We start from the raw sequence: 10,408 nt of genomic DNA on the forward strand, positions 1-10,408 counted from the left end.
TTAACATAAAAAACCCTTAGAACCCATCACATCACAATAAACAAAGGGAAAGGACTTAAAACAAGTGCAAGGGCCTTCGGCGGACCCAACGGATTTATAAATTAAACAGGCAAACATTTTGAGTTCCGAAAGGAAGGGGAAGTAAGAGGTATTTCATGCAGGCCTCAAGCGGTAAGCGGTATTGGATGGGCTCCACCTGAATCCATACATTGGCTGATGCGTGGCACAAAGAAGGAGAGAGGAAACCACTTTTTCGGGTGGTTAATCCCCGTGCAAGTTACGCACCCGAAACAGACTGTCAGCCGTTGGATTAGCGGTCATGAATCAACGGTCAGGATCTGATCGATGGATTGGTGATTGAAATGACCAAAGGGAAGACCCCCAGGGCCATTGCAATGGCGATATGCGATATGTCGATGTTCCTATGGGCTGATAGTGATAGTGCCGATAGAGTGATCAGCGATATCGACGATTGGCGAAACCCCGATACCAAGTCCAATGCACATATCGATTGCAACTTGTGATATGCCAACAAAAAGGTGGACCCAATAAGAATTATGGACGCGATTTCATAATATTTGAAATCCATAATTTCAGGTTTTCTTTGTATTTTCCATGTAAATGGGTTTTTGACCATGCGACAATGCGATGCGATATGGTGACCAAAGGCGGACCCGATGGGGATTATAAGCGTGATCTCATAACTTTAGAAGTCTAAATTTATGGGATTTCTTTTTATTTTCTGTGTATTGAGGTTTTTAGACCTCCCACCTAAGTGATAGCGATAAGTGATAATTGGATGGACCCGAGAGGTTTATAGGGTTGATTCCATAATATTTGAAGTCTGGGCTAAAGGCCCACGATGAGTTTGCGTGTGTTTTCCTGTGTATTTCCGTTATGAGCCCGAAATGCGTTATTTCATGGATTTCACTCGAAAATAGGCCACCAGTTCATTTTCCATTGGGAAACAGCCATCATTATTTGTGCCACGCTGCAGGTAGGCGTTTCTGTAACAGGGATGTGTTTTGAAGCGCGAAGAGGCAGAGCCGGGAAGAAGAATGATTCCTCATGATCGAAGGGACAAAGGAATGGCTATGGAAGCCGCAAAGTCAAAGGATGCCTTACAAAAACATAGAAGCACAATTGACTAGAGGTCGCTAGCACAGGAAGCTAAGGGAGTTTTTGGAGTCGCTTGAAGGCCGAGCGAAAAACTAGAGAGCTGAAAGTTACTAAGACAGTCGCTTGGAGGTCAAGCAAACTGCTGATAGCTCATAGAGCAAGAGCCAAGAAGCCAAGAGCTAGAGCCAGATCCAAGAGCCATAGCCAGAGCCAAGAGCCAGAGCCAGAGCCATGAGCTAGAGCCAAGAGCCAGAGCCAAAGCCGAGTGCCGGAGTGAGAGACAAAGCCAGAAAGCTGGAGAGCTTCAGAGCCAGGGATAAGATGGTGTTCTAAGCCCATTGTGTTCAGTGTAAACCAGTGGAGTTGAGCATGGAGCTTGTAAAATAACTTATGCCATAATCCCATAGAGCCTCGTTGAGTTGACTAAAGCTCACGAAGATGTAGCCCAAGAGTTTTGGGTGAACTCCTAATTAAATTGTTGTCTTATATGTTTGTTATTTGCTGCATCATTTTATTGTTGCATATATTTACATATCAGCATAAACAACAGAACTCAAATCACATAAATTGTTAAAACAAACATAATCATACACCTATTTTCAAGCATTATTAATTCCGCAATTGGTTAATCATGATATCTTGGGAATATATAAGCTTTGGAAATGGGAGAGGTTCTTGTAAGCCTGACAAGAAGCCTTTAGTGTCCCATTTTCAAATCAGGTGGTATCAGAGCATGAGATTGATTAACCCCACCTTCAGGAAGGTGATATCAAAGCTAATTATACTAGAGCCAGTGGTATCAGATCAGAATGCTTGATTGACAAAGCAAAGATTGCTTGTCTGAAAGGTGTTTGGGCAGTGAAGGATTGATTGTCTGATTAATTGTATGCTTGTTGCAGACTGACTATTGTGTGAGTTTGCAGAGGTGAAGGGAAAGCTATTGATAGCTCAGTCTAGGAAGGATAAGAAGGAAGAAGGGTTGAAGGCATTCTTCTTATCCCAAAGGACCTCAAAGCAATCCTTGAAGCACAAGAGGTTTGTTGCAAAAGGTTGTTTGAATAAGATTTTTATTAATCTTGTTTGAAGTTCTTTTGTTCATTGGCATAATGACAACTTCTACAAGGGAGTGCTCAAATTCTTCTTTCTTCACAAGAATCTTTGATGAAGAAATGAAGCAAGACTTGGCCACCATGATGGATTTGGTGAGGCAAATGTATGAGGATGGAAGGAAAAGCAACATACTTAGAGAGTAGTTGAATTATGTGGAGGAAGAGAAGCAGATGCTTTTTGACAAACTACAAGAAATGGAGAGGCAACTTCATATTCCAAATATGAACCTGAAAGGATGCATGAGTTGAAGATGCAGCTCTTTGTTGCCAAGGAAGCATTAGTCAAGTATTGGCTTGAAGAAGAGGTTCCTGTTTGTCTTCAAATTCTTCTAATAATGCTTATATTGGTTCTTTTGAAAAACATACCAGAGGCATAGGTTCCAAGCTAATGTCCAAGATGGGCTACGAAGGAAAAGGCTTCGGTAAACATGCAAAAGGTATTATTGAGCCAATAATAGTTGAGGAAAGGCCTAAGTATTTGGGTCTTGGCTATGGACAATCTTATGGAGAAAGTTCCAAAGCTACCATGAAGGTCATTGAAATAGCTCCAAGAAGGAGATTCATTTCAGGTCTTCTATCTCAATAGTGTGAAGATTGTATTCAGGAGGAATGCAATATCTTGAAACATCATTTTCAGGATGCACGTGTTCAGAAGCACACACTTGAACCAGAGAGTTGTGGAAACTCTAACAGCCTTGAAGAGATTGATGGTCTTCCAAAGGGAGCCACTTCTTCATTTAATTCACCTCCTCATGAAGGCAATAAAGGTGAAAAATAAAGGTATAAATCTGGTTCTAGCCATATTCCTTTTGATATTGTTCAACATGGTAAATTTCCATACAAGTATGGGAAAAGAATTGCATGTTCCTTTTATGGTTTGGATAACCATAATGTTTCTAGATGTTGGAAGAGAATGGCCACATACAAGAAACTTTTGAACGAAAGGAAGCAAGAAGCTAAAGGTCCATTGGACAAGGCAAGTCATGTTGTCAAGAGGATGCATATGTGTTGCACTTACTACCATAAGCAAGGACATCTTACTGCAAAATGTTGGACCTTGAATCCAACAATGCTTCCACAAAACTTGAAGAAGGTGGAAAGAGAAGATGGCAGGAATGGAAAGGAAGTTTCCATGTGTTATGAAACCAGCTCAAGAAAAAGATAGAAAAGTTAGATCAACGCCTTAGAATTCAGCCTCTTCGAGGGGGAAACCTCCTTTACATTACATAAATGAACAATTCTTCGATGATACAAATGAAAAGACCTCCTTTCTATATATAGGAGTCTAAGGGGTCATAACATAATCAGAGCCGACAAAATAATAATAATGTAAGGGCACAATAATAACATTAGTGGGCTTCTATGGGGCACAATAGTAACAATATGGGCACTACATGGGTACATCAATATAATAAGTGGGTTGTACTAATAACAATAAGGGGTTACACTAGTAGTATAGGGGCCTAACATGCCCCTCTCCATCAAAAAGCGTTTTCCTCAACGCTTGAGTAGTTCTTGATGCTTCTGTATAAAATTCTCGTCTTCCCATGTGGAATCTTTAGCGGGTAAGTTCTTCCACTTGATGAGATACTCTGAAATTGATCGGTTTCATAGCTGTCAGGTTCTTGTTTCTGTGACTGCTCCAGGTTCCAATATGATTTTTCCTCCCTCTTCAATTTCTGGCAATATTGTTTGAATTGGGATCTTTTGCAACTTTTGAATAAGTGGCCATACTTCTTCGTCCTTATTTCATTCATCCCTTGCTTCATTTATCCAATCTGGTTGGATAATAGAAATAGCACAAAACAGTGCTTCCACATCCTCATCCTTGAAGAGTCTTCCCATTCGGTAAGGTCGCCATTTTTTAAGTGCATGTAGTATTGCCAACATTTCCTTCTCATAAATAGTTTGCTTGAGATGTAGCAGTAAAAATACCCAATCACCTACATCAAAAAACTTTTCACTACGATGTTGATCTACCTGTTCTTTCGTTTGATTTTGCACCGAAGTGGTGTTATCCTTTAAAAGTTGGAGAACTTGTTGTTGATGCTCGATGTGATCTTTCACTGCTTCAACCTTTTTCTTATTGATATGTCCTTCTATCTCTAGAGTTTGAGGAGTGGTAATTTCTTCCAATCCTTTACAAGATGTGGTCGGATTCATTTCTTGATGCTCAATGTGATCTTTCACTTCTTGAATATTTTTCTTCTTGATATGTCCTTCTATCTTGATAGTTTGAGGAGTGGTAATTTCGACCAATGAATTACAAGATATGGTTGGATTCATTTCTTCTTTCTCGATGTGATCTTTCACTTCTTGCACCTTTTTATTCTTGATATGTCCTATCTTGAGAGTTTGAGGAGTGGTAATTCTTGCCAATGCTTTACAAGATATGGTCTGATTCGTTTCTTCTTTCTCTGGGGTGGGGTCCTGGCGTATATCTTCTTCTTTTGAGTTTTCTTGATCCTTTTCTTCCTCCTCTTCATATTCTATGTAAAATAATTTCTTCTCAGCACACTTATGACCTTTAGTGCATTTGCTATCACAATTGTAACAAATCCCTTTTTCTCTTTTTTCTTCCAATTGTTGTGGTGTAACCCTTGTAGGTTGTGGAAGGCTAGGAGAAACAACAATTCCATCTTTATAGTTGTGAGGGGTATGCTTCCTGGTTTCCATAATTTTACTTTCCACTATGTCACAAAGCCCTTTTACTCTTTCCAATTGTTGTGGTGTTGCTCTAAAGAAAGTGTTGCTCTTTGTATCCTCATAATGTGCTATCATTTCCTCCGTGAAAATTGACCACGTAACAAGTTGTTTATGAGAACAAAGCCCTTCATACCATAAAAATTGATCCAGTTCTAAATATGAAGATGCAATACACACCTTTTGTAACAGTGATACACCATATAGATCAAAATATTGCTCCATCTGAAGTATCCAATTTACAAGATCCTTGCCATCAAACTTCCTCATCTTGCTTTTTCTTGATTTTGGGAGCTCGATCTTGAAACGACTGTAACTCTATAATTTCAGATCTTTAAGTTCTGAAATTGCAACCTATAGTAGCCCTCTATGTCCTCTTTTCAATTCCACCAGTCTGATCCAAATTGGATTCTCCAAGGAAGAGTTATGTCAAATCTCCCACAGTGACTTGATTAAAGACTAGTTCAGTATAGCAAACTTGTACGACGTGCCACGTGTCCCTGTTTTGACCTTTGGCTCTGAAAAAGATATAAAATAAACTAAAGTCCGTCCACTTTCTGCACCTTCTTACGAAATTTCAATCTGATGCTCAAAGAGAATGTTATGACGATTTTCCCCAGGTCACCTGTTTGGAATGTAATTCAGGAGTCTGCAAAAAGACCAACTTCCTCAGATCATATCTCTGCAAATATAGTGTGAAAAGCTCGGAAATTCGGATCCAAGGTTTAGCGCGATTTCTTCTCAAATGGGTTTTTTTTGTTTTTTTTGAAACATCACAGAAAAAAAGTTATAGCGAAAATTCCACAATGACCTGTTTGGAGCAGCGAAACCCTAGAATCCAAAGCTCTGATACCAAATGTTATGAAACCAGCTCAAGAAAAAGATAGAAAAGTTAGATCAACGCCTTAGAATTCAGCCTCTTCGAGGGGGCAACCTCCTTTAAATTACATAAATTAACAATTCTTCGAGGATACAAATGAAAAGACCTCCTTTTTATATATAGGAGTCTAAGGGGTCATAACATAATCAGAGCCGACATAAGAATAATAATGTAAAGGCACAATAATAACATTAGTGGGCTTCTATGGGGCACAATAGTAACAATATGAGCACTACATGGGTATATCAATATAATAAGTGGGTTGTACTAATAACAATAAGGGGTTACACTAGTAGTATAGGGGCCTAACACCATGGATGATGTGTTTCAAGATGATTCACATGTTGATGCTGATGTGCAGACAAAGGTAGCACCTTTGAAAGGGATTGGTAAGAAATGGTTAGAGTTCTTATCCAATTAAGATTGCATGTCTATTGATGCATCTATTTTCATTTCTTTGTTAATGAGATGCAAGTTGCATGGTTTTACCAAGAAGATGAATGGAAAAATTTGAGTAGGGGACTCACTTTGTTGCTGCAACATTATATTTCATTTCAGCTTTGAAAGTACAGTGTGCTTAAGTGAAAGTTGAAGGATGAAATGCATGCATGAGAATGATATGCATGAACACAGGTATGCTGATGATTTCTTTGTATTTGAACATGTAGGTGTAATTAACTTGCAGTGTTGATTGCTTTGACATCCATTTGATGCAATGTTGACTTGGGAGAAGTTAACTTGGTCTCCAAGATGGAGATAATGAGAAAGTGGTTCATCTTTGAAAAAGCGTCCTAGAGGTCTTTTTCTACATGCTTGACTTGAAGGGTCATTTGTTTTAAAGGCATGTTTTGTGGGTTTGTTATATAGTCCATCATTTGTATGCAGATGTAAGACTTCGAGGTGTTCACAAGATGTGAAAATTTGTTTCTTTTGTTGAAGCAGGAGTTTAGGCCATCCAGTTGTTGTCTGTATTTCTGTTGTTGTTAACAGTTGTTGTTGACAGCTTGTCAAATAGGTACAAATGGAAATTTTGTGAAGCAGATGTAACTTCACATTTGTTTGAGCCACCTTGGATCAATGATCAAGGCAAAGAATTTCAAACTACCTTTTGTGACCATCTCAGCAGGAGTTTTGCATGAAATCAAGGAGGAAAACAGTTCTTCCTAGGAGGACCAGCACATCCAGGAAGGAGATTGGTCAAAGACTTTGGTTCATAGGCACTATGCAGAGGCAAGTGTATGGAGGCTAAAAGGAGAGGGTGCTATTACTCTCATTTACTTTTCATATCAGTATGTCAGTCTTTTGGAGACCAAAAGTTCTTTTAGTGGGAAGGTGTGATCCACAATGGATCTAAGATAGACTTCTAAGTCCAAAGTGTTCCTCACAGAGGAAAATGAAAGTCCAAGGATGCTCTTGGAAATAGCCCCATTACATAGATCTTTTAATTCTGAATCTACTGCAACTTGAATGGGCTAAAATGGACTTTGGATGAAGAAGTTATTGCAAAACGAAGTTTGTCGTTGTCCTTTGAAAAGGAGGCAAATTCTTATATAAATGGGACTTAAGGGAAAAATGTGTCTTTTAACATAAAAAACCTTTAGAGCACATCGCATCACATTTTTTTATCATATTGCAATAAAAAAGGGAAAGGACTTAAAATAGGCGCAAAGGCCTTCGGTGGACCCAACGGATTTATAAATTAAACAGGCAAACCTTTTGAGTTCCAAAAGGAAGGGGCAGTAAGGGATATTTCGGGCGGGCCTCAAGCGGTAAGAAGTATTGGACGGGCTCCACCCAAATCCATACATTGGCTGACGTGTGGCACAGTAGAGGAGAGAAGAAACCGCTTTTTCGGGTGGTTAATCCCCGTGCAAGTTACACGCCTAAAACATACTATCAGCCATTGGATTAGTGGTGGCAAAGCAACGATCAAGATCTGATCAGTGGATCGGCGATCGACGTGACCAAAGGGAAGACCCCTGGGGCCATTACAACAATGATATGCGATATGTCGATGTTCCGATGGGGTGATAGCAATAGCGCTGATAAAGCGATTGGCGATATTGGCGATCGGCAAAACACCAATACCAGGGCCAATGCACATTGCAATTGTGACTTGCGATATGCCGATAAAAAGGCAGACCCGATAAGAATTATGGATGCGATTTCATAATATTTGAAATCCAGAATTTTGGGTTTTCTTTGTATTTCCCATGTAAATGGGTTTTTGACCATGCGACAATGCGATGCGATATGGCGACCAAAGGTGGACCCGATGGGGATTATAAGCACGATTTCATAACTTTTGAAGTCTGGATTTATGGGATTTCTTTGTATTTCCTGTGTATTGAGGTTTTTAGACCTCCCGCCTAAGCGATAGCGATAAGCGATAATTGGACGGACCCGATAGGTTTATAGGGCCGATTCCATAATATTTGAAGTCCGGGCTAAAGGCCTATGATGTGTTTGTGTGCGCTTTCCTGTGTATTTGCATTATGAGCTCGAAATGCATTATTTCATGGATTTAGATTGGAAAGAGGTCGCCGATTCATTTTCCATTAGGAAACAGCCATCATTCCTTGTGCCACGCTGCAGGCAGGTGTTTCTGTAATAGGGATGCGTTTTGAAGCGTGAAGAGGAAGAGCCAAGAAGAAGAATGATTCCTTATGATCAAAGGGACAGAGGAATAGCTGTGGAAGCCACAGAGTCAAAGGATTCCTTACAAAAACACACAGAGCATGATTGACAAGAGGTCACTAGCACAAGCAGCTAAGGGAGTTTTTGGAGTCGCTTGGAGGCCGAGCAAAAAACCAGAGAGCTGAATGTTTCTCAGATATTCGCTTGGAGGTCAAGCGAACTACTAATAGCTCACAGAGAAAGATCCAAGAAACTGAGATCCAAGAGCCAGAGCCAAATCTAGAGCCAGATCCATGAGCTAGAGCCAAGAGCCAGAGCTAGAGCTAGAGCCAGAGCCCGAGCCAAGAGCCAAAGCTAGAGCCAGAGCCAGAAAACTAGAGAGCTTTAGACCCAGGGATAAGATGGTGTTCTAAGCCCATTGTGTTAAGTGTAAACCAGTGGAGTTGAGTGTGGAGATTGTAAAAGAACTTATGCCATAATCCCAGAGAGCCTAGTTGAGTTGACTAGAGCTCACAGAGACGTAACCCAAGAGTTTTGGGTGAACTCCTAATTAAATTGTTGTCTTATGTGTTTGTTATTTGCTGCACTATTTCACTGTTACATATATTTACATTTCAACATAAAAAACAGAACTCAAAGCACATAAACACTTAAAACAAACATAAGCATACAACTATTTTCAAGCATTATTAATTCTGCAATTCATTAATCATAATAGCTTGGGAATATATAAGCTTTGGAAGTGGGAGAGGTTCTTGTAAGCCTGACAAGAATCCTTTAGTGCCCCATTTTCAAATCATTTCCTATTACACTATGTGTGCCTAAAGGGAGATGGAAAACTCAAGTGCTTTAAGAAAGCTTTCAGATGTAAGCCCGGGATCATCTAAAAAGACATAAGGGAAGCGGGGGATACTTACTTTCTTTAGTAACGCGTGGTCCTAGTCCCAAAACTAATGAAATGAAAAAATATTTGGTTAGTAAACAAGATGTGTGGATGATGGGCCACTTACTCCTTTACTAACTAAGCTATGTGACTTGTGAAAAAATAGCAAAATAAATTGAAAAATATATCCGGAATATGGCCACTTACATTTCCTCTTAATCAAGCTATGTGAGTAATGCAAACTAAAATTAAATACTATGTAATTGCTCTACTAATAAGGATTAGTAAAGAAACTAGGAATTATGAACTAACTGGATAAAATATGCAGAGGTGAATGCAATTCACTAAAGGCTTCCAATCACCCAGGAAAGAAAAACTACAATGGTTTTTTGTGCTCTCTGTTGTTGAAACCTAATCTTTAGGATTAGGTAAATCCATGTAAATATTGTAAATATAAAATAAGGAGAATTAGAAGGACAAGAGACACTAGGAGATGAAACTCAAGATTCTCTCTCTCCATGTATATATCTATGATCCATATTTGCAATAACACAATTTGATTTGAGGAGTTACCTCCTAGCCTAACATGGTATCAGATCCAACCCCATTTTTGGCTTCCTTTCTGCCCTTGTAACTCCCTCCTACCTATGTTTTGCATCTTTTGTAGACCGACACCTCTACCATATCCCTGCAAAATCCCATGTATTGTTTTTGAATGCATTGTAGAGATTGCATGTCATATCTTATCATACTATTGAAATGGTCGTATTGTTGCGTTGAGGCATTGATTTGCAACCTGGTGTGAAGACTCATGTGTTTTCCTGAAGATGTTGTGTTGAATGGCATGATTACAGTTAAAATTATGTGGTGTTTGAAATATGGTAAGTCTTTTAAGAGATTGAAAAGTTTGATGGTTGATAAATGGCAAACATGCAAAAATATTTGATTGAATGCAAAAAAATTATAGTTGATTGAATGCAAAAAATATTTTGAAAGTTAATGGCGGTATTGTGTCTGTGTGGAAATTTTTTATAAAGAAAACTGTGTGGTATGCTTATCCCCTTGACTCCAAATGAA

The sequence above is a fragment of the Pinus tabuliformis genome, chromosome 3_2, assembly GCF_031772625.1.
Source record: "Pinus tabuliformis cultivar Carrire ecotype Pingquan chromosome 3_2, CPIR1, whole genome shotgun sequence".
Taxonomy (NCBI): domain Eukaryota; kingdom Viridiplantae; phylum Streptophyta; class Pinopsida; order Pinales; family Pinaceae; genus Pinus; species Pinus tabuliformis.